Source organism: Protopterus annectens, chromosome 6.part0, assembly GCF_019279795.1.
Source record: "Protopterus annectens isolate FY-2018-M chromosome 6.part0, PAN1.0, whole genome shotgun sequence".
NCBI classification, from domain to species: Eukaryota; Metazoa; Chordata; order Ceratodontiformes; family Protopteridae; genus Protopterus; species Protopterus annectens.
Genome location: NC_056737.1, coordinates 98294650 through 98318582, shown reverse-complemented (window position 1 = coordinate 98318582; position 23933 = coordinate 98294650).

Below are 23933 nucleotides of genomic sequence, written 5' to 3'. Positions count from 1 at the left end.
TCTAACCAATCTAGTTGTTTGAGATTAAGACAATGATGTGTTCTTAGGGGAGTAGCAGTAATGAATCTGGCTATACTATTGTAGCAGATGGAGAGTTTGGTAGTGTTATTTTTGGATAAGTTAGTATAGATGGGTGAGGCATAAAAGAGGGTGGAGATCAGGTGTGTCTGTGCAATGTTTTTTCTAGTTTCAGGGGTAAGAAAAGGTTTAATTCTGTAGAGTGTCCCAATTTTTTTGTTGACATTTTTAACAGTGGTGTTAATGTGTTCATCATAATTGAGATGGTTATCAATAGTTACACCTAGCAGTCGTGTGGTCTTGTCAGGGTTAATACAGGTTGCATTATTTGAAGAGATAGTGAAGAGAGGAGTGGGAGATTTTTGAGTAGGAGTAAAGAGGAGAAGTTTAGTTTTTTTGGGGTTAAGGAGGAGGCAGTGTTGCAAAAACCAATTTTCCACATTTTGGAAGACTGTTTGGGTGAGGGACTGGAGGGAGGGAATATTTTTTGCAGTGCAGATTAGCGTTGAGTCATCAGCATATTGAATGCAGGTGGCTTGTGGTATATTCAGATATAGGTCGTTGATAAATAAGGAAAAAAGAAGGGGACCTAGGATAGATCCTTGTGGAACACCAATATTTACTGAGAGTAGGGAAGATAGGTTGTTCTCCCAAAGGACTGCTTGTTGCCTGTTGTGGAGATAGCTCTTAAACCACTGTAAAGAGTGTGGGCTGAGAGAAAAAAGGTTTAGTTTGTCCAAAAGTATATTGTGGTTAACCATATCAAAGGCTTTAGAAAGATCTATGAAAAGTGCTGAGGAGAAAGAATTATTGTTCCTATTTTTATTTATGGAGTCAGCGAAGGAAAGGAGGGCAGTTGTAGTACTGTGGAAAGGTCTAAATCCATGTTGACAGTTAGCTAGAAGTTTGTTTTGTAGAAGGTAGCTAAGCATTTGCTTGTGAACACATCTTTCCATTATCTTGGCTAATGGGGAAAGTAAGGCAATAGGGCGAAAATTTGAGAGTTCATTTGATGAGCCTCCTTTATGCAGGGAAATTATATGAGATATTTTCCATAAGGTGGGGATTGTTCCTTCAGTGATAGTCCTATTTATCAGTATAGATACAGGATATTGGATAGCTTTAGCAGCTATTTGTAGGTATTCAGATGGGAGTTGGTCAGCAGATGGGGTGCATGGTTTGAGTTTCTTAAGAAGCCTATAAATAAGGGATGTGGCAACGGGTTGGATTTGGAAGTCCCTAGATGAGGGTGGAGAGATTTTTGGTAAGGTTACAGATGGTATAGGTAATGAGTTAGCTAGGGATTTAATGGCTTCTGTAAAATAGTTGTTAAAGGCATCAGGGATCTGTGTAGCATTGTTGGGGTGAAAGCCTGTAGGAGTAGGAGTCGGTGAATGTCCAGGTTTAAGAAGTTTATTAATGCTTGCCCAGAATTTTTGAGGGGTATTTTGACTACCTTGTTGAAGGTGAAGATAATAATCCTTTTTATCTTTAACAGTATCTCTTTTGGTGGCATTCCTTAATTGTTTAAAAAGGAGATGATCAGATGGGCATCTACTGGCTCTCCATTTGGTCCAGATTTTATTTCTAAGGACCATTTTATCTTTTGTTTGCTTAGACAGCCATGGAGCAGGTTTGGTTCTCATTCTAGTAGTGTGATAAGGGGCATGATGGTCAAGGATTTGAAGAAAGTTTGTATTAAAGTAGGTTACTGCTTTATTAAGTTCAAGGTAAGTTAGTGGTGACCAGTTACATGCTTGCAATTCTGTAAGGAAGTTATCAGGGTTAAAGCACTTTTTTGAGCGGGATGTTTTTAGTTTATGAGTATGTGGAATATTCACTTTTTGTCTTATGACATATGTAAGCATATGATCACTGATACAATCAGGAAGGGTTCCCGGGGTATAAATGCTGGGGTGGTTATTAGTGAGGATCCAATCAAGAGTTGTTTCTTTTCTATTTTGTTTATGGGTTCTAGTAGGAGTTGTTATTAATTGCGAGAAACCATAGAGATTAATATGGTTAGTTGGGTTTTGGTTTGAGCAGGTTATCCAGTCAATGTTAAAGTCACCTAGTATTATGGTTTCCTGGGGTTGTTGGTTGGATGTTGAACTGAGTAAGTTTTCTAGGGTCTGAGTATTATTACCAGGGGGAAGATACATACAAATTAGATAAATAGCTTTGTTATTGTTGATCTGGAGTTTGGTAGATAAGGATTCAGCTTTAGGGTCTGATAGTGAAAGTTCATTATGGAGGGAAAGTTGGAGATTATTTTTGTAGAAGATGGCTATACCACCACCTTTCCTAGTTTTGCGGTCATTTCTGAGTATGTTGTAGTCAGGGGGGGTAATTTCCTGGTCCTGAGTGGAGGGTTTTAACCATGTTTCAGTAAGACATAAAATGTCAAATGAATGCAAGTTTAATAGTGCATGGATATGATGTACTTTATTATTTATGCTTCTAATATTAAGGTGAGCTATTAGAAGAGAGTTAGATGTTTTAATACAAGGTGGAGGTATAGATAGAGGATGTCTATTTGTGTTTGGATTGGTCTTAGTGTAGGGGCCAGGGTTAGGATGTATATGTTTATTACTGTGTCTAGTTCTAATAATTCTTGATTTGACTTAGGTAAGGTAAACAGAATGTCACCCACAAATAGCACTATTTTAGCATTGTATTGATTATAAATATTAATGCATTTGATTTCTTGATTATTTCTTTTTGATGACACTAATATTTCTATGACATGGGCAAATAATTTTGGGGATAAAGGGCAACCTTGTTTGGTGCCTTTGGTTATGGGGATGTACTGTGAAGTGAAGGGGCCTAATTTGACATATGCCAGATTATCTTTATAAATAGCCTTTAACATGGAGATAAAAGATACTGGAAATGAGAATGTGTTTAGTGATTCAAACAAAAAATCCCAGTTTACAAAGTCAAATGTTTTATCTATGTCTAGACTCACCAACGACGCTTCTTCATTTTCTTTGTTTAAGAATTATATTAATGTTAATATTCTTTTGATATTATCATGTGTGCCTTTTATGAATAAACCTGGTTTGGTCATTATGAACTAAATGTGAAAGTGGAACCTTTATTTTCCCCACAAATATAGACATAAAGATTTTGTAGTCATTATTTAATAAGGAAATTGGTCTATATGATTTACATACCTGTGAATCTTTTTTGAAGTTAAGAGTAGGGGTAATCAAGGAGTATCTTCAAGAAGGAGGGATCATTGTACTTCAAACAGGGTTTTATGAAGTAAGGATATAATTGCATCTAGAAAAAGCTTATAAATCTCTGCTATGATGCCATCTATGCTGGGAGCTTTGTTAGGTTTAAGGTTTTTGATCTTATTTAGAGTTATTCGTTTCTCGAGAGTTGTGCTAAGATTTTCTGGGATGGCATTCAAATTTAAAGTGATTAATTCTTGGGCTGTAGCATTTTTGTTTATATTACCAGAGTTATAATGTTTGGCAAAATTATATCTAAAGGCTGGTAATATATATCCAATATCAGAAACTGTCTTAGTACCTTCATGTAATAATTTTAAGATATTATTTGCCTTGGAATGTAATTTTGCTCTGAATGACAAATTGTGCATGTGTTTGGGAGTAAGAGCATAAGAGTTTAATTTCACTTTTCTAGTGCTAAGTTTGTTTTGTGTGGCAAAATATCTAGATATCTCTTATTTACTGCATCTATTTCTTTTTTGTTATTTGAGTTTAATTGTGATGACTTAGATCTCAAGGAGGTTAATTGAGATTGTAGGTTTTATAGTTCTGATTCACATTCCTTATTTTTTTCTTATACCAGACTATAGTTTTACCATAAATACATGCTTTTAGAGAGTTGTGTTAAGATTTTCTGGGATGGCATTCAAATTTAAAATGATTAATTCTTGGGCTATAACATTTTTGTTTATATTACCAGAGTTATAATGTTTGGCAAAATTATATCTAAAAACTGTTTTGTTAGTACCTTCATGTAATAATTTTAAGATATTATTTGCCTTGGAATGTAATTTTGCTCTTAATGACAAATTGGGCATGTGTAATTTCATTTTTTTCTAGTGATAAGTTTGTTTTGTGTGCCGATGACTAGATATCTCTTATTTACTGCATCTATTTATTTTTTTATTTGAGTTTAATTGTGATAACTTAGATCTCAAGGAGGTTAATTAAAATTAAAATTTATAGTTCTGATTCACATTCCTTAATTTATTTCTTATACCAGATCATAGTTTTGCCATAAATACATGCTTTTAGAGCATCCCAAACCATAATAATGTTTGTTTCAGAGTTATTATTTGTCTCTAAGAAGAAGTTTAATTCTGGTAATAACCATGGTTTATAGTCTTTTAGTTTGGGAATATAGGCAGGAATTCTAGTAATAGTATTTAGTTTCATGAAATCTATTTGTATATTTAACATAAGACAATAATGGTCTGATAAAGGACAAGGCAGGATAGTAAAGGATGTAAGCTTTAATTTTAAATAATTGGAGAGAAGGACTTTATCTATTCTGTTTTGAGTTCTAAATCTATGATCAGTGTGTGTGTATAATAGAGTGATTTGTTATTTTAAAGTTATATGTATCATACAGATTATGAGAATGTATCCATTTTATAAGAATTTTAGCAGTGGATGTTAGTCTAAGTGGATGACTACTTGTTGCATCTGAATGATCTAATAAGCAGTTAGAATCACCCCCTAGAATCAGATTCCCTTTTGATATACTATCAATAAGACTTAGATGTTGTTTAGTAGTTGAAGCACCCAGTCCTGGGAACCAGTAAAGGTTAGCAAGAATCCAAATTCTATAACTGAACTTTAGGATACTGATGGCTAGTAGTCCCTTAGGGTCTTCATGCTTATATAATATTTGAGAGCAGATAATATTATTCTTCCATAGGATCATCTCTCCTCTCCTTTTAGACTTAAATGAAACATGAGCTAGTATCATATAAGTATTTAGTTTGTAAACATCATTTTCTGTATTTTTTAAATGTGTTTCCTGTAGGAATACTATTTGTGGTTTGTTTAAGTTAAGGTATCTCAAAAGGTTTGACCTCTTCTTTGAATTATTGATGCCATTTATATTGTGAACCTAAAGACAAAGACATGGTAAGTTATAGCAGTAGTTTCTCCAAGGGTCAGTAATAACTAATTTGGTTATCTCAAAGCATTCAATGAAAAGTTGAGACTTCCAAACTTTGATTTATTTAAGTGACAGGTTTGCAAGAATCATGACTGTGAATATGATGTGAAGTATTCGAGCCTAAGTGCAGAAAGAAACAACAAAATAATCATATTAAAACCTAGAGAAACAAATAATGTAATTCCCCAATACATACATGGAATTAAAAAAATTCCCAGTTTGAAAGATGAAATAAAATCAATCAAACTGATTTCCCAAACCATCGTGAATATACTTATCAGCTCTAAAATGTACTAGTAAAGAGACTTGTACCAGGGGCGGCCCCTGCTATTGGACTGCCGGACTGCAGCCCCCTCAACTTCAAACTAACAAAATAAAAAAAATAAAAAGAAAAAAATATTTTAAAATTTCGCGGACTTCGCGCATACACACTAGTCCAGACTGCTGCTGAGGCAGTCTGGAGCATGGAGCATGTGCAGATTGTCTCAGCAGCAGTCCTGATTGAGACACATGAACAGGAGCGCTCCCACAAGTCTATGCAGTTTTAAACTGCATAGACTCACTGGGGAAATGCGTCAGGGTGCAAGGTTGGCAGTCAGGAGAAGGATCTCATATCTGGATTGGAGTTTGCTGCAGGGGAAGATCTCGCGACAGGCAGGGTCAGATTTGCGCGGGTTTTCAGCTGCACTCTCGTCGGGAGTTTTGTGGACAGGGATTTACTACAGGACCAGGTGTGTGTGTGTGTGTGTGTGTGTGTGAAAATGCCCCAGGTGCAATATACTGGTGGTTAGGCTCATGGTGGTGTGGTAGGGAATACCTCAGGCTTGAACCCTGTACCTTGTATACAGGTGTTAAAGACCTGAATTCCCTACCCACCACCATTTGTAAAAAAATTGCAGATTTTTGCCTCATATTTGATCTGATCGGTTCCTCATAATATATGTGGTTTGTAAATGTTGCAATGCTTGATATTTGATGGTGCAGTGGTAGCATTGTTGCCTCACAGCTGCAGGTTCTCAGGTTTGCTTCTTGGCTGGGGTGCCTTCTTTGTGGGGGGGGGTCTGTATCTTCTCCCTGTGTTTGTGTGGGTTTGCTTTTGTGTCCTCCCATGTTACAAAGACATGTCTGCATTATTTCTTCCTGGGCCTCTGCTGAGAATTGTTTTTTTTTGTTCCAAGTCAGACTGTCCTGATTAACAAATGTTAAATAAAATTGACAAGCATTTGAATTTCAGACTTCAGGTTTCTGAATGTTTAGTTCCTTACATATTTGATGGTGCAGTGTCAGTATTGTTGCCTCACAGCTATAGGTTTTCTGGTTTGATTCTTGGCTGGGGTGCCTTCTGTGTGTAGTCTGCATCTCCTCCCTGTGTTTGTGTGGATTTGCTGTGGTTCCCTGTCATTTTACAAAGATGTGTCTGCAGTATTTCTCCCTGGGTCTCTGCTGAAAATTGTTTTTGTTCTGTCAGCAGTAAAATTGACAGGCATTTGAATTTCAGACTTCATGTTCTTCAGAAAATACATAGTAACACAACCATAACACAACCTTTTATTCTAGCAATTTTCTAAGTTTATAAGATGAATATTTGAAATTTGTCCCTATTTTTGGGACTGTATTCCCCCATTATTGGCTTTGTCCAGGTTTTTTGTGCTAAGGTTGACAGCTATGGCAAGAACTGAATTCAATGAATGTTTGAGGGCTGTATTCCCTCATTACTGGGTTTATCCAGTATGTTTTGTACTAAGAGGTTGACAGCTATGGTGAGAACTGAATTCACTAAATGATAGCCATTTAAGTTTCAGTCTTCCTCTTTTACAAAGCAGCTGATTTGGCGTAGTGGTATGTTGCTCTGACTGTTTTGCACAGGGAGCTTGGCAGTAAAATGTATGGTTCTAGCAACTTTCCAAGACTATACAAGCAATGTTTGTGTCCCTGGTTTTTGGGCTTTTGACCCCCCCCTAATATATTTTGGATTTTTCCAGTTTTCTTGTGCTGCGAAGTTGAGTATTGAGTAGATTTTACAAGGAGCTGAGAGCTGCAGGGGAACAGAAGTTTAGTGTTGCTTAAGTGAAGTTGGTTTGCCTTGTTAATAGCACAACAGGTTGTGTACTTGCTTTTGATGCAGAAGGCTGTGGGTTCTACTCCCACAAGGGGTGGATGCTGCCGTACTGAGAATGTTCTCCGTGGTGAAGATACTAACTATGAGTCCATTATCAGCCATCCATTTCCTCTTGCAATATTATTAGCTTATCATTTTTTTAATGTAATATAGGCAATTTATTCCTGAGAGGCAACAGACACTTTATTTTTCGATGAAACCATGAAATATAAAGGTGTTTGCTAGCAGCAACCTCTTCATTAGTTACAGATTTCTTTAATGTGGAATTATTTAGATGACTTTTACTTCTTCAGAGATAGTGCATATTTACTGATAATGGACTGTAGAATTGTGCATATTTACTGATAATGGACTGTAGAATTGTGCATATTTACTGATAATGGTGGACTGTAGAATTGTGCATATTTACTGATAATGGTGGACTGTAGAATTGTGCATATTTACTGATAATGGTGGACTGTAGAATTGTGCATATTTACTGATAATGGTGGATTGTGGAAGTCTGAGTAGACTTTTATGATAAATGTACTGAACTGGGCAGTTTTGCCATTATGGGTGCATGCATTTTGTTTCATTGTTTACTGGAAAAATGTTCAAAACAAATTTAAAACGCCCTCTAACAACTGTAATATATTGTACAAGGAATATAATTTAGTACAGTGAGGAAGGTGTATCAAAGAGCACATGTATGTTTCATATGCAAGGGGCCTATGATTTGAAAACAGCCCAAAATTAATCTTTATCTGCCACTGGCAAAATGTATTTTCTTTGAATGTGGGTTTCAGTGCTGTTTCAATGAATGTGAGTTTCAAGGGCAGAGAAGTTTTAATGCTAAGTTTTCATTGTGAGACTGCATTGCTTTGTTTAGTAGATGACTTAGTGTTTGTGCTGTAAAATACAAAATAAAACTTTCAAATGAAGTCCAACTCATCATAGAAGTAAAGCAGTATGCACATTAGTGTTTATGGTAAATGGAGGGAAATAGCCAAGTAATGGTTCATTGGAATGGCTGCAGAGGCTCCATTCAACCATGATTTTGTCAGGGGGGAAGGGCAGCAAACTCAGAAAGGCCCAGCTGAACTATACCTCCCAACTGTCCAGATTTTCAAAGAATGAATAGATTGTTGCTTCTTATTTTTGGTTTGTTCTTCATAAAATTTGTAGTTTTCTGGCAAATCATTTAGAAATTAAGTCACTAAATAATGATACACTGAGTTTCAGACTTCATAACCTTCAGAAAAATGCATGCTAAAGTAAGAACTGTTATTCTATCAACTGTCTCAATTTATACAAGAGCAATTTTTAGTACTGTTTATATGTTCCAAAAAAGTAGATGGAAATACTGGAGGTCTTCAGTTAAAACACAGTTTTATTTGCTCACTCCACTTACAAAACGCTGACAGGACACAAATAACAAACTGGAACAAGAATTAATATCCACCACAAGAAAAAGCATAAACGCTGTTCTTTCCATACGTTTTTGTCCTATTACAGACTTCATCAGATAATTTACTACCTCCTAGTTTATATAGTCCATTTGGCTTGGATAGAAGATTTATACTCAAAGATGGTTTTAACATTTTTTTCTTATAAGCAAGTTTTATTTACACAAGTAATTTTAACAAACTGCCACTAGATGGCATTCATTATGGTGGATTTTCTGGTCTATTTAATGTGTCCTTGAAAGTTTTACAAGTTTTATATGTATTAACTATATTAATACTAAAAATATTTATAAAATACTCTTTAAACAAAGGTTTCAAAGTGAATACCAATGTGGCTAATTTAATCACATTAAGAATTAACAGAAGGAAAAATGTTTGTTTTAAAATGGGGTTGAACTTTTTTCACTTCTGTTTTCTCCTACCCCTGTTTTAAATGTTACTAATTGATATACTAAATTGAATCAACTAATTAAATAGAAAGGTATAAAAAGCAAAGCTAGGAGGTAGTAAATTATCTGATGAAGTCTGTAATAGGACGAAAACGTATGGAAAGAACAGCGTTTATGCTTTTTCTTGTGGTGGATATTAATTCTTGTTCCAGTTTGTTATTTGTGTCCTGTCAGCGTTTTGTAAGTGGAGTGAGCAAATAAAACTGTGTTTTAACTGAAGACCTCCAGTATTTCCATCTACTTTTTTGGATTATTTGTGACTTTGCGCACCTTCATTCATACTGGTTTTTGAGTTTGTGATAGCGCTATGGAAATACAGGAAGTTCCTGTCAACGGGCAACCGGAAGACCTCGGCTTAACACGTAAACTAGTAGGACAGCTCACTGAACTAATTAATCTTCTCACACCAGTGGCTTCTTCTCTGTTGGCTATACAAAATCCAAGGAATGGCAATGGATGTTCGGGGACCGAAGGGTCGTATACAAAGAAAAGAAAAACTACGGAAACAAACGCGAATGAACCAATAGGCGCATCTAAAGGCATCGGTTCAGTCGAGGGTGAGGAAGAAAGCAGTTTTAATGCAGCAGACACTCCAGGTCTGCTGAAAGAAGCCGGTCGAGGAGAAATTAGTTCTACTTTAAGCAAAGACAAACGAGCCTTTCAAATTCAAGGCTCACACAAAAACAAAGGTACTGTCTCTAACTGTCCTGATTTAAATGGCTGGTTAAAACGCCAAATTGTTTTTGATAAAAATGTGGATTACAATGCTGGCAACCAAAATGACTTTACATACAAGGACAATGTAAATAATTTGTATAAAATGATGAACAAATATAGAGCTTTAAATGTAGAAAATACTTATTTAAGAGAATGCATTTTAAAAGAAATTGTACCAAAAGGTTTACGTTTCTATAAATATCCCAACAGTGTTATTCCTGGGTCAAACTTTCATTTAGAATTGTTGGATCTATTTAATAAAAGTGGACTTGAAATGCTAAGACTGATGGTTAAAGAAAACAACAGGGTACAAGAAGATTTATTAATTGAGATAGAGGCGTTGGATAAAAAAATCACTAATGCCCTGTTGTTTTCTATGGAAGATGAGAAAGCCAAATATTTTAGTATGAGAAAAGATATAGACAAAAATATAGAGGATTTAATTCAGAGGAAACAGAAAAAGATGGAGCGTGATATGAATGATTATAAATGCAATATTAGCTATCCTAATCCACACCCTAGAAATAGGGGTAGAGGTGGTATTGATCAAGGTAGTAACCTACCAGGCGGGGACACTATAGACCATGTAGAGACACAAGAAGACCATATTTTTAATGAAGAAGAATTTCCTCCTTTGAGGAGGTCAGAGAAAATTTTTAACAAATATGGAGAAAGGGAAGGAAATTTTTGGGGGAAGAGGGAGGGAGGGGAATTATTGATACCCCATGAATCCCCACCAACCCCCCACCCCCCATTAAGAGATGAAATATCCAAGGAAGGAAACAAATGGACTTATAATTGTTTTAATATCTACAACTTCAGCCCCATTCAACTGGAAAAGGGGCATTTTAGTTTACTTTCGAAAGGTTTAAAATATATTCTTTCCACTAATGGAAATGTAGTGAAAACACTTTTAGATTTAAAAATTTTCCTTAGGAAGGTAAATTTTAAAATTTTGTTCCAGAATCAAGGAAAAATGAATGATTTAACCCTAAGACGGAGGTCTACATATAACCCACCCCTACATCCTCAAATAAAGAATTTTGAAAAAATAATAGAGAGAGAAATCAGGAAAGTTGAACATAATAGAACTTTATATGATAATAATTTAAACCAAAAGGAAAAGGATATCTTAAACAACCTGAGGAGGGATACAAACATAAGAGTTATGAAGCCTGACAAAGGGGGAGGTATTGTTATGATGGAAAGTATTGATTATGAATCAAGAATGTATAAAATACTATGGGATGTAAATAAATACGAATCAGTATCAAAAAATGAAATTAACATCGCCTATAATAGGATCGATACAAATTTGTATGATATGTTGATGGATGGCCTTATAAATCAGGAAACCTACAATTTTTTAAAAGTGGACAAGCCCAGAGTTCCGGCCATCTTTGGGATCCCCAAAATTCATAAGAACGAAAAGGATCCACCTCTGAGACCCATTGTGGCGGCCAATGGATCTAAAACCAACGCCTTAGCCAAGTACGTAGATAATAAGTGTAAAAAAATCTGGTTAGACAAAACCCATATTTTAAAAGACTCATGGCATCTACTACATACTATGAGAGATATTACGGAAACAGATGACCTCCTCTTTGCAACTATTGATGTAATAGACCTTTTCCCATCCATCCCACATGATTTAGGTTTGGAAATGTTCGAGGAAGTAGTATTTGAAAGTGGAAATATAACACAGAATGATAAGATAACCAGTAAATGGCTTATGGAGATTATTCTAAACAACAATTTCCTGTTTTTTAATGGAGAATTTTTTAGACAAACCAAAGGGGTGGCTATGGGGGCAGCTTGTGCCCCCACATATGCAAATGTTGTACTATCCAAATGGGAAGAAAATTGTGTATTGAAAAGTGAATACAAACAATTTTTCACCATCTACCGTAGGTTTCTGGATGACATAATTATTTTTTGGAATGGGGGAGAAGATAAACTCAATGATTTTTTTAAATATCTTAATAACACTTGTAGCTTTTTAAAGTTTACACATAAGGTGACACACAATCTGGTGCAATACCTTGACTTAGAAATATACAAAGAACAAGGACATCTAGAAACCAAAATATATAGGAAAGCCACCTATTGTAATTCCTTCCTCCACTTTGATAGTGCCCATCCTATACACGTAAAAAAGAACATAATTAAAGGGCAGTACGTGAGAGGAAGTAGAATGACTAGTAAGAACCAGGACTTCGTTTTGGAATGTGAGTTTTTGGAAAAAATGTTTAAAGAAAGGGGCTATCCAATTAATTTCATAAAGGGAATTAGAGAAGAAGTAGTTCTAGGTAGGGAAGTGAAATTTGCACCTATAATTAAAAAAGTGGACGGTAATTGCACTTTAATAGGTACAAATAAAGAAAAGGAACTTGAAAACTTCGAATTAGCATTGATTTTGGAATATAACACAGTTAATAATAAAATAAGAAATATTTTTAAAAAAGAATGGGACAGATTCACAGAACTAACAGATTTAGATTTAGGAAACCATGATATGCCCAAGATTATATACAAAAATTCCTCTAGTATAAAAAATTTATTAGAAAACAAATATACCCTGGGGTCACAGGATAGAAGAAGAAAAGGCACATATAAATGTGGTAGGTGTGCCCAATGTGTAAACATTTCTAATAGTAACACTATTCATATTAATAGTAGAAACAAAGTGATAACTAATGATAAAAACTTCTATAACTGTGACTCCTCAGGCTTGGTATATTTAAGTATGTGCAATGAATGCCAAGCTTTTTATATAGGAACAACTGAGAGGAAATTAAAAAGAAGAATATTTGAACATTTAAATGATATAAAAAACTGTAAAGAAACAAATGCTTTATACAAACACAGTAAAATTGTGAAAATCTAGTTTCAAGTTTACAGTTTTAGAACACACAGAAAGGGATATACGTGGGGACCCTGGGAAGAAAGGTTAGAATATCGTGAATTATGGTGGCAGATGTCCTTGGAAGCATATAAATTTCCAGGTTTAAATGAACATATAAGTATAGCTCCACTTTTAAAACTAAGAGCAGCTAAGCTATGAGATGGGTCTATGATATATGCATCCTTTTAAAAAATTTCATATGATCATTATTTATAAAGTGATTTTTATAATCCTCTCCTTTCACATTTTTATATGCTATATTTAATATTATAATGAATTTTACTTGTCATCCAGACATCAACTTTTTTAGGGAAAGAAATTCAATAATAACATCTATTAATGTATTTATTTATTTATTTGTTTATTTATTTATTTATATATTTATATATGTATCTATTCATTTTTTAACTACTTATTTATACATTTATATAGTCCATTTGGCTTGGATAGAAGATTTGTACTCAAAGATGGTTTTAACATTTTTTTCTTATAAGCAAGTTTTATTTACACATGTAATTTTAACAAACTGCCACTAGATGGCATTCATTATGGTGGATTTTCTGGTCTATTTAATGTGTCCTTGAAAGTTTTACAAGTTTTATATGTATTAACTATATTAATACTAAAAAGATTTATAAAATACTCTTTAAACAAAGGTTTCAAAGTGAATACCAAATGTGGCTAATTTAATCACATTAAGAATTAACAGAAGGAAAAATGTTTGTTTTAAAATGGGGTTGAACTTTTTTCACTTCTGTTTTCTCCTACCCCTGTTTTAAATGTTACTAATTGATATACTAAATTGAATCAACTAATTAAATAGAAAGGTATAAAAAGCAAAGCTAGGAGGTAGTAAATTATCTGATGAAGTCTGTAATAGGACGAAAACGTATGGAAAGAACAGCGTTTATGCTTTTTCTTGTGGTGGATATTAATTCTTGTTCCAGTTTGTTATTTGTGTCCTGTCAGCGTTTTGTAAGTGGAGTGAGCAAATAAAACTGTGGTTTAACTGAAGACCTCCAGTATTTCCATCTACTTTTTTGGATTATTTGTGACTTTGCACACCTTCATTCATACTGGTTTTTGAGTTTATATGTTCCCCCAATATATTTGGCCTTGTTCAGATTTATTGCATTAACATCCATCTCACTACCCTGTTAATAACCCGATTCCTAAAAGAAATCATCCTACCCTCTACCACCCAAAGGTTCCCACAACAAAAGACACTCTAAAATTACTAATTAAACTCCAAAAAATATTTGACTACTTGAAAAAATATATCACAAAAGATGGAGATATCCACCCCAACCCAGGCCCTAACTTTGACCTAGGCCCCAAAACCCTGACAGAAGCCAGAAACCTAGTGGGCTCCCTCCTTATCCTTCATCTTAACCTAAGAAGTATTAATAATAAGGTTCACAACTTACATGCCTTGCTTGCAACCCACTCCCCTGACATCATGTGCCTATAGGAAATATGGCTTAAACCAAGCACTAAGGATGAAGAAATTATCCCACCTGGGTATAGCATCCTTAGGAGCGATCGAATAACCAGAAAAGGTGGGGGAATAGCTGTCATGTTCAAGAACTCCCTGAACATCACAATGAACCCACTCCAACCTCCTAAAATTCCTAACCTTGAACTTATTGCCCTAAAGATTCGCCTAAACAACCAAAAAAGTATTAATCTCATAGTAACTTATCTACCACCAGGCAAAAATCTTGAAAACCTTGAACAAATCCTCAGTTGGTTTGCTACCAACTACCCCCAAGAAACCATAATACTAGGGGATGTTAATATTAACTGGTCCCTATATTCCGAACTCCCAAATCCTCTCCCCATTAACTTACATGGCTTCTCTCAAAATATTCTATCTCCCACCTGAATTGGTAATGCTCAACAAAAAGAGAGCATCCTTGACTGGATTCTTACAAACAAGGCTCCAAATAACTATACTACAGGGACCCTTCCCAACGACCTTAGTGACCACCTGATTACCTTTATTATAAAGCACAAATGTCCGACTTCAAATCATCCGCAATCCAGACTAGTTAGGAACAGTAAGAATTTTGTCCTAGACCATTTTCTTACAGAACTTAAGGCATGCAATTGGTCCATCCTAAAAACTTTACCCTTAGATGAGAGTGTGTTATATTTTAATAACACTTTCCTCAAAATACTTGACTCGCATGCTCCTAAGCGTCTTACTAGAACTAAGGTACGCATCGCACCCTGGCTAACAAAGGATACTAAAGCCAAAATTAAACTTCGAGATAAGGCCTGGCACAAATGGAGAACCTCTAAAACCCCACTAGATCGCATCAAGTTTCTTCAGCTTAGAAACTCAACTAAAGCAGCCGTATTGTCTGACAAAAAACAGTATTACTGTCACCTCCAAGATAAACACCAGCATAATCCCAAAAAATTCTGGGCTGGTTTCAATCACCTCCTTCATCCAGGTAAATCCTCCACACCTACCCCTGAAAAACTCATTGGTAAAGATTCTAGAGAAATAGCCAACACCTTTAATTCATTTTTCACAGAAACCATCCAGTCCCTCGCCAACCAACTTACTACTTCTCCCTCAGCTACACCCTCAACCAAAGACCCAACTCAACCCTCCTTTAACCTTCAACCCATACCTACCTCCTATATTCGAACCCTCTTGAAAAAACTCAAACCAACCACCTTAGCGGCTGACTTACTTCCAGCCAATTACCTACAAATAGCATCTGATGCCATAGCCTACCCTGTTTCAATCTTGGTCAACCGGTCCATTTCTGAAGCTTCTATTCCCTCTATTTGGAAAATCTCCCACATCATCCCTCTACATAAAGGCGGGTCCTCCACTGACAAATCAAACTACAGACCCATAGCTATACTATCTCCTCTAGCCAAAATCATGGAACGCTGCATTCACAAGCAACTCATTACCCATCTTACTCGAAACAACCTCCTGTCTCACACCCAGCACGGCTTTCGCCCCCATCATAGCACAACTACTGCTCTCCTTTCCTTTGTTGACTCAGTTAACCACAATCGAAATAATAAATTAATATCCTCTGCGCTCTTCCTCAACCTATCCAAAGCCTTCGACATGGTCAATCACCAACAGTTGATCCACACACTGGAAACCTTTTATCTTAGCAAAGCTACCATAAACTGGTTTAATGACTACCTTTCTTGTAGACAACAGGCGGTTCAATGGGAAAATAGTTTATCCGACCTACTCCCCACAAATATCGGTGTTCCCCAAGGATCTATTCTTGGTCCTCTTCTTTTCTCCATATTTATAAATGGACTACACTCTATCATTCCCAAAGCCACCTGTATACAATATGCAGACGACTCCACCCTGATCTGCTCCGACATTTCGCTCGCCAAACTCCAAGTCGCAACCCAAAACTGCTTTTCCTTAGTTGAAAAATGGTTCTTGGAACTAAAACTTTTACTTAACCCATCCAAAACCAAATTACTTCTGTTTTTCCCCACTCCGTCTACCCCTCAAGGTAATGAATCTCCTAGCACCAACCGCCCCACCATTCACGTGACCTCGAATAACGGGACCATAATCGACCCTGTCTCCCACACCAAACTACTAGGTGTGACCATAGACCACAAGCTTAAATTTGATATGCATGTCAGCCTGACCATTAAGTCGGTAAACAAGAAACTCGGGTCCATGTATAGAATTAAGAACTTCCTAACCCCACATACTAAACTAACCATTGCCCGGACCCGCCTCCTTTCCACACTCCTTTATGCCTCCCCGATATTCTCCTTCCTTAACAAAAAAGAGCTCAACAAACTATCTACAACCTATAACCACATAGCCAGATTTATAGCAGGAATGCCCTATCGCACACATCACTGCCACAATCTAAGGACACTAGAATGGTTAGAACTACCCAACATTCTCAAACTCAATCAACTCACTGAGGCATTTAAAGCAATCAACTATCCTGACAAAACCCCCTCAATGAACAAAATACTTACCCCCTACTCTAACCTTACATCCCTTAGGTCATCCAAAAGCTTACAAATACAAACTATTAAATCTAACAACTCGGGAGGTGAAGCACTCTATGCCAATTCTATTGGAAAATCCTGGAATGCCCTCCCAAACAACCTAAGACACATGACCTCTCTCCACCAATTCAAAAAACAACTCAAAGATCTCCTAAAGTCCGAATGGCTATGCCCGTGTTCTAATCCAGACTAATAGTAAACATCCCAGGCCTACCTAATTTCTACCCAATCCAAACCGTAAGGGTCTTCAATGTAGCCATGCTAGTCCATCTACCTAAGTCTGTTTACCTCTTTAAATTATTTGTATAACCCTATTACTTGTTTATTTGACTTTGATTGTAATACTTATTACTTGATCTTCTGATGTTTTTGTTAATCTACCTCTATTCTTTGGAGCTTTTCTCCCCGGGCCTCTACTGAAAATGGACATGTATCCAGCTAGATTAGCCCGGTCAACAAATGTAAAATAAATAAATAAAAATAAAAACAGGTTGAGAGGTACATGCAAATAAATTGCTTTATAGAATTAGGCATAGCCAACCTCTCAACTGTCCCTGATTTTGGCTCAAAATGTTGCTCTTCCCCCTAATAATCCCTCCGCAAAATAGCAATTTTGGAAGAAAACATGGAGGGTTTACAATTAAGAAATAACTGTAATAATCAAAGTTATAGATTACTTGAAATGCATGTAGATTCTTTTATTTTGTCAGCTGCTCAAGTTAGCAGTACTAATATTAAAGTGTCCCTTCTTTAACAGGTTCCCAGCTGTATTGTGTGGCTATTTTATATTTTTGCATCACATTTGGTCCATTTTTCATAAAATTGTGTGTTTTTTGGCAAATTAGTGACAAATAACTAAAGACTGAAGTTAGAAAATAATGACAGACATTTGAGTTTCAGATTTTATACCCTTCAGAAAAGTCATACTAATGCAAGACCTATTCTATTATCTTTCTAAGTTTATTAGACCAATATTTAAAAATTGTCCTTATTTTTGGGCCTTTGTCCCACTTCTGTGTATGGCTTTGTCCAGATTTCTTGCTCTGAGGTTGAGAGGTATGACAAATGTGTCAGGGCCATCACAGTCAGCCAGCGACATTTCAAATTGTGACATACTTGTTGCACCCCACTCCACTGTGTAGTGACTCTGGATGTGTCCAAGCAAGGCAAGGAGTAGTTATGCAGTGTAAATGTGCAGTGTGTCCCCCCCCCCAACCAAGGTAGACACAAGTACTACAGTGGCTTTTCATCTGTCCTTGATTTTGCAGAAAGGTCTGGTTTCTGTCATATTTTTGTACTGTTGATTTATGCTTATTACTCAAAGTGCCTGTTGCTCTGTGTTTAAGTAGCAATGCTTTAATGACCATAAGGTAAGTTTGTCTGAGATCGTAAGATGCAAGTAAGCTTTAATAAGCATACTGTTAAAGAATTGCCAACATTGAAAGCCTTTCTGTTGTTGCCATGCAGAGGATACTTGACTAGATAATGTATAAGCCTTGGGTATTAAAGGACAGGATTCCATTATTTTAAAAAGCTCATTACACTTGTTGGAGACTTCCAGTCATCTCTACAGACTTTACCCGTAAACTAAACAGAATGCCAATCATGTGTGATCCATAACCTGTACAGTAATCCTTTAAGCAATGTATCTTGAGCTTGTTTCTTGTTTGCTTTTCATTTTTTACTTTCATGTTTTCCCCATGAAACAAGTAGATAGTTGTCAGGCAGCAGGTCTTTTTTGGATCAGAAACATTTTTACAAGTGGGGGCATCACAGAGATTTCTACTTTCAGCATATTACTTGGTACTTTAATAAAGCTGAATAAAAATTATAATTAGAACTGCAGTGCAAGGAGAAGTGGTTTGAGTTGAGTGCTTCTGTTTTTTCTTGTACTTGATTTTGACTGGCATTCCAGTAATGTATTTAAAAAGTAATTTATTTTTTCATGCCTCACAACCTTTTGTTTCCATCTAGATATTAAGTAAGCTGTCATGCAGCCAATGCATTGAAATATTTTTATTCTTCTACACTTATTTTTGTCTTGATTGAACTCTCATAATGATGGTTTGCCACCCAGGGCAGCGTATTTAATTAAAGTTAGTTTTTGTGGTTTTGAGCATAGCCCCTCCCCTTTCTAGTTGGCCACACCCCTTCCCCTTGACCCCACCCATTCAGCTGTCTCCTGCAGCCCCCCTTTGATTTGAGGTCACCAGCCGCCACTTACTTGTACTATAAACAAACTATTGAGTTTCCACTAAGTTACTAAAATATAGCGAGGAAAATGGAGAACTGCACATATATTACTATCTTAAGTTACATATGTAATACTGGATGTTGAGGTTCCTATCTTTAAAAAACAAACTTGCGTCAAGAACATAAAAATATATGGATTTAATCAGAACCAACAACAAAGCTTTTGGGTACAATCCTTCTTCAGTGCAATTTAACAATAAGATAAAACTCAAATAAATAGCAGCAAAAGACACAACTCACCAATGACAAGTTAGCAATCAAGCAACAGAATTTAAAAACTTTCTTAAAGGCATCTCAACATTTCAGTATAACCTACACATATAAAAGGCATCATTATTTAAATTGCATTTGTTTCTTCATTAAAACAGGTTTTATACTAATTTTATTATTAATTCCTGGATAGTTGTCTGCATATAACCTTAGTATTGTTTTTTAGTTATTTATTGTTCTCTGCATTAATTTTATCACTTATAGTCTTCCTATCTTTGACATGAATTACTATATGAGATCAAATGAGTTTAAAACAAGTACAAAATCATTATCTAATAGCTAGAGTCAATAAAAATTAATATTTTAAATACACAATCCCAAAATAAGCATGTAAAAAGAAGATGGGCTCCTCTTTTATAATTAATATATATATATATATATATATATATATATATATATATGTATATATATATGTGTGTGTGTGTGTGTGTGTGTGTGGTTCCCCTTTATAATCTCAAAATACCGAAATCTCGAATTTCAGTATCTCAAAACCATAAAGGCAAATTCACAAAACAATGACAGCCCAAAACCATGAAATTTGAAATCCCGAACACACAGCATACACCAACCACACATACACCACAATACCCACAGTACAAAACAAAAAAACACATAAAAACATTAACAACACACATCCACAAGCCTACACTACCCCCACCCCCACTGATATATATATATATATATATATATATATATATATATATATATATATATATATATATATATATACTAACTCCGAGATCGCACAAACAGAAAAAGAAAGTAAACTCACACCCAGACATTCTACAGTCCCTTGCACACACATACACACATCACACATATACAATCAGCAACACATCCAATAGTTACACACTCATACTTTCACCTGCCTACTCTAACCCACACGTACAACTTACAAAGACACTCACATACACTCAATCTCCCACCCAAAACCATTAAAAAACACTCACTTATCTTAAATTCCACATAAATCCACACACAACAATGGACACCACCCACACAAACCACCGCACGTAATGTAGCGTAAAGCCATAACCATGAATTCGAGATATTTTAATTCGTGATTATGCACTTTCGCTATTTTAAACATTTGCCTTTATGGTCTTGAGATACTGACATTCGAGATTTCAGTATTTCGAGATAATAAATGGGAAATATATATATATATATATATATATATATATATATATATATATGTATATATATATATATATATATATATATATATATATATATATATATATATATATAGCTATCTATATGGGTCTATGACATTTCACCAAAAATCCATTTTGCCAAAAATTTCTGACATAAGGTCCAAATCGCTGAAAATCCATTTAGCCAAAAATAGTACTGACAGTGTATCTGCCCTTTTCTTCCACTGTAGTGCAATCTCAGAGTGAGAATATTAAAGTAGAGGGGTGTGGGGGCATAGCCCACATCTACTCAGGTTATAAACTACTTACTTACCCTTTTAATAGGACTGCTCAATATAAAACAATACTAGACAACATTAAACTATACTGGGTGAAGGGTTACACCCCCACATCCCCCTTCTTTAATATTTTCACTCCGAGATCACACTACAGTGGGGAATAGGGCAGATACACTGTCAGTACTATTTTCAGCTAAATGGATTTTTGGCGATTTGTACCCTATGTCAGAAATTTTCGGCAAAATGGATTTTCAGCAAAATTAAAGCTCAAAACTCAAAAGGGTGTGTTCCAGACCAGCAGGAAGTAATATCCGAATGTGGCAGCTATTGCAGCAAAAAGATAGATCAAATGCCAAGTAATCAAATTCTTTCCACTTTATTTAAGCTCTAAACTCAAGGTTTTCGTCGGCTAACATGCTGACTTCTTCAGAAATAAATCTACAAACAATTTAAAAGTCAACCACCTGGTTTAAATGCACCCTCGTAAAAAGTCACCTGATTCAACTCCTTAAATCAACACATTCAAAGTTTACTTATTCTTCCATTCAAAAATTTGGTATAATGTTCTTTGATACCAGTCTGTGTATACCAAAGTTAATACACTGACTCCTTAAACCTAATACATTAATAAACCAATATAGTTTAAAAAAATAGTATAGTTTAAAAAATACAATGCTTACACCGCCAAGATAAAAACTTTTGTTGGTTTGCCTGTGATAAAGATAATAACAATACAATATAAAAATGACCGATAAAAACCAATAAATCCTAGCCAGCAACTCAGCAAAAATCACAGCAGGAATATTCATAAACAACATGTCATATCCAGGTCAGTAAAACATATCCAGGTCAGTAAAACATAAACAGTAAAATGGGCTTCAGGCCAGTTATTTTACATTAAGAAGGTTTGTGGTCTGCACTCTTGTAGGAGGAGAGGCTGGACTCTGCCCTTCTGAGCTGGGAATTTCTGGTTAAAGGCTTATAGTGCCTGCATATTTGAACTGTTTCTTACTGAAATTAGTACACATTGTTTGCTGTAGCATAGACTAGATCCAGGCCTGCTGAATCTAGCTTTGTTTGTATGCTTGTTGCTTGTTTGCTTGTTATTTCCCTGAAATGCTAATTCCACCTAAAACACGGCTTTTCAGTGCTTCTGTGTATCCCTAGTGATATCTGTATTGCTTACTGTACTTATTTCCTTGTTTCACTTGAAAGAAAGTTACTGTTTGTCATTTTTGCATTTAAGTTACCTGTAAAACATTCCATTTAAGTTACCTGACACTCGCTCACTAAAACAATTATATAAGTCAGCACTAAAAAATTAAAAGCACTACACCCTCACAAACTCCCCTTGAGTACCTTGTTCCCCATTGGCCCTTTTTTTTCAGTTATAAAGGAATTCCCAATACTATTCTAGCATGTCCAAATGTCAGTTGTCAATCTCCTCTCCAGTCCAGCTGGTGAATCTGGGAATCTTGAGGCAATGTTACAACTGCCTCATGTACACAGACAACCCTCTCCTCCTCCCAACAAATTCCAACACATGTGAGAGATGCAACCATATAGCCAAACTGGAGGCTAAGCTCTCTCAACTCAGTACTGGCGTAACCAGTCAGGAGGAGAAGGAAACCACACTCACTACGATTTCAGTCTCACATAGACCTACCACAGCAGCAAACCAAACACATAAACACACAAAAACATACTCGAATGCTATAAATAAAAATCTTCCTAAGCAGCAGAGACCTCCAAAGCAGACACCCAAGCAACCGCTACCCCAAAACAAAACACGTGCACCACATAGCTCACAAAGCCAGTGTGCCGAACAGTCACAGCCCTTAAGGCTAAACAACACACCTGATACACTTGTAATGGGTGACTCTATCATCAGGCACACTGACATCCCGCTCACCAGGCTGAACAAGGAGAAGGTCATGGTGAGCTGCCTGTCGGGCGCTAGGATCCACCACATAATACAAGCACTCAGGTCACTCCAAGGCAAGTACAAATATGACTCGGTCATTGTCCATGCTGGTGTGAATGACCTGAGATGTACCTCCCTGGACTACATGAAAAGAGACATAGAGGAGCTCTCTGAGCATGTAGCCCAGGCCGGTATGACCCTGACCTTCAGTAGCATCTTACCCTCACCAAGAATGATGCCACAATATGAAGACAAGATGATCAATTTCAACAATTGGCTTAAGTATTGGTGTCATTCAAAGGGGATCCAATGCCTGTCAGCCTGGGATGACATGCTCGACAAGCCACGATGCTTCGCTAGGGACGGCTTGCACCTGTCACCCCTGGGCTTTCGGATATTGGCAAAGGTTCTTGCTTCCCCCATAGTGCATTTTTTAGGCAAGGCTCAAAAGACAAACCCACCTCCATAGGTATCACAAGGGATAAGAAACTAAGAGTAATGCTACTCAATGCCAGAAGTCTAAACCTCAAGATGCACACACTCAAAACTCTCCTTAGCATGGAGAACATCGATATCTGTGCAGTAACAGAAACCTGGTTCAAGGCTCCCAAGAGCACCCCGGCACTACCAGGTTATACCTCATACCATGCTTTTTGGCCCCAAAACTTGGACAGAACCACAAAAGGAGGGGGAGTATCAATATTCATCAAAGATACCCACACCTCCAGGTTGGTGGCACAGCACGAAGCATCAGAGACTATCCATGTGCAACTAACAGTGGGTAAAACTGCCTTCCAGTTTATAGCCTGCTACAGACCACCCTCCCAAACCAGAAACCCCACTCAGCCTTCCTGAGAACACTAGAAAATATGAAGGTCTCTCCAAACACCATTATATTGGGCGACTTCAACTACCCAAACATAGACTGGGAGCATTACTCTATCTCCAACACCCTAGCCCAAAGGTTCCTAGAATTTATAAACTCAAATGCTATGGAACAACTTGTTACCACTCCCACAAGAGGGGAAAACATACTGGATCTGATCATCACCAATATGGGGACTCTATGCTCCAGACCAGAAGTGTATCCCTCACTGGTAAGATCAGACCATAAACTAATCTCACTGGATATTCACATCCTGACCCCACCCCCTGCCCAGAAAACCACAGTAAAATACTTCTCTAAAGCAAATTTTACACTCC